Here is a 2,925-nt window from a genome sequence, read left to right as displayed (position 1 = left end):
CTTCCTTTAAGCTGTTGCCTTTTTGTTTTCCTCCAAAATGTTGTGTATGTCTAAAGAAAGCATTATGGGCCATGTAGTGTGATTTTTTCATTCCTTGTGTAGACCAGATTGCAGGGCATCCATACTTTTTTACAAAGAATGGAAGATGGTTGTAGATAATATGCTGTTTGGACACAGAAAGAGTCTAGCATTAGAAAACACAGAAAATACAAATCATTTTGTTCTCAAAATTGGACAATTGGGTGGAAGTTAGTGTTGTCACCATGTAATGGGTTATGTTGCAAGTTGTCCATGCTTCCTTCATTGCCTTTCCGAAATTCTTAACCTCTTCCTCAAATGCCTGTTGATCATTTTTTTTCCTAGAAACTTTGTCACAATAAACAAATTGCTTGTCCAATGATTTCCACACCTCAGCCTTCACATCTCGTGCCATCCCATCTCCCTGATGATCTTTTACTACATTGTGGACTTGCTTCCACACATTGTATTTTATTCTGGATACATATTGTGATTGTCTACCCTGTTTTCTTGTTGTATTTTGTGGACGTGATAAAAACCTTGGGGCCTTTACTCCACCAATGGATGGCTTGATAGGTACCTCTTTACCATTTGTAAATTTCTTAAGATTTGTTATATGAACATCTCCACCATGTAGACCAATTTCTGATAATACCGCTTCCAATGATTGTATTGCCTCTTTTCTTTTCACCTCAGGCCAAAGTTTCCAAGCAAATCCAATATATAGAAAAACAAGTTTCTCAATAATTCTACACAATGCATGCAATGTGCAAATGTGAACATTGCATAATGGAATATCAAGAATTGCTTTAAAATTTGGATCTTCCTTGTCCCTATCGGGTGCTCTTCTCCACCATTTGAAATCCCATTTACTAATATTGTACATACACTTCAATGTCTTAAGATCACCTGCCATATGCCATTCTACTTGAAAATCACCTTTGCCTAGAACATGAAGATGACCCCCTAAAATTTGACTCCTTATAGTTGAGGGTATATCTGTCTGGTGAAAAACCCAGTTAAGTGTTTCATGGTCCTCTGTCTTCACCTACCATTACAATAGAATGATATGGTAGAAGTTTATTAAAAAATATACATATATATTTAACAAATACTAACACCAAAATAAGAAAATCCATACCTCAAATGATCCCAACCACCATACATGTTTTTCTGATTGGATGCTAAAGTACTTTGAACTGGTCTTTGTGATTGATGGATCAAGTGCCCGATTCATGAAGGTAATAGTCACTCTTTCTATCTTCTTTTCCTTTACAATTTCACATTCGTCAAGCTTAACAACAAACTTTAAAACTCCTTTACATTCCTCAAGTGTGATGTTATAAAACTCCACCATTCTTCTCTGTAATTGTTGCAGCTCCACAAAAATATTATTCAAAGGATCATATACAGTCCTTCCTTTGGCCCCTTCATATACATTTTTGATATGTAAATATTGTCCAATGAAGTCATCTATTTCCTGATTTAGAAGACCTCTTTGGTGCCACACTGCTCTGCTGGGGTGGGTAACAATACACGTTTTATCCGTTGATCTTTGAGAGTAGAAGAAACGATGTTAAAGATTGAAGCATATCCTTTTCTACTCACCCCATTCATATCAAGGGCTTCTTCAATTTTTTCGACATCAACTCTACTTTTTGATATACATGAAAGGAAGGTGGTGCCTACATTACCAACCTGCAATTCATAAACGGTGTCATCATCTTCGACCCTGTAATTGCCAGATGTAAGGCCTTTCAAAAATCGGTTGAGCCTGAGTCTGAATCGGAACGACTTGTCACCATGGTACAGATGCCTGATTAAGTCCACTGGAACCCATTTAGTGGTGGACTCAGGCAATTGCACGACATATTGTGCCACTACATCATTCATGTACTGGACCTACTCTTGAAAAGCCTCTGCGTGAAGGACTATAGTTCTCTGCATATCAATCACCCCCTAAAAAATGGCGATGTTCTGACCTGCACCTGCTGAGAGCCCAATTTTCTCAAGCTTTGCGCGTAGCGAGTTAGAGCTTGAAGCTATGGCGGGATATTGAAGGGAAATAGAAACTGCGAGATCTTAAGAATGAAATGAGCTTTATAGAGCAAAACCTATTCTTATAAAGCATTCCATTTAAACATTTAATAAATTTATAGAACATACTTAAAAATTTTAAAATTAACAAAATTAAAATCCAAATTGCAGTGAAATACAGAGGACATTGGGGCTATGGTGCAATCAAAATTTTTGTATTCAAAAGTACACCACTACAAATTATCGCCAAAAATCACTCAAAATGTTACCTAAGTCTGCAACTTAATAGTCTTTCAAGCTAAGGACCCTAGGGGGCTCCAATGACACACAGAGTGTATGTTTCTCTGACCTATTCAACATGAGTTTAGGTCTCAAACTCAATGTTAAACATCGACTTGGAGGCTCAAAGGAGATGTTGAACATCAATTGGATGTTGAATATCGAGCCCTTAGGTCATATTAGGGAGTTTAGGAAAATTCCATTACTTTGGAAATTTTCTTCTCAATAAACTTTTTGGTGTAGCTTTATTATGCCAAATCCAAAGTTGTTTTGGAGAATGTGGATTTAGAACCACCAAGTTCAAGGATAATGTAACTAAAGATTTATAGTATCTCATCTTTTCAATATTGCATATTATTTCCATTCTATTCTCTCTAGTACATCACCTCATTATTGATAGTAATAAATGATCTTAATCTATAAAAATTATAGACGATCAATTATTGTCTATGGTTGTACTTGAAGAATCACCATTATATATAGATATGTTTGAATATTCAATTTGAATACATTGATTATAGAAATCACCTTGTTCGGTGGGTATATAGAAAACATTGATGTCCAAAATTATAAGACTTGTGCAAATATAGA

This window comes from Cibotium barometz, chromosome 38 (genome assembly GCF_041138505.1).
Source record: "Cibotium barometz isolate CiBa-2024 chromosome 38, ASM4113850v1, whole genome shotgun sequence".
NCBI lineage: Eukaryota > Viridiplantae > Streptophyta > Polypodiopsida > Cyatheales > Cibotiaceae > Cibotium > Cibotium barometz.
This window is presented reverse-complemented; position numbering follows the sequence as displayed.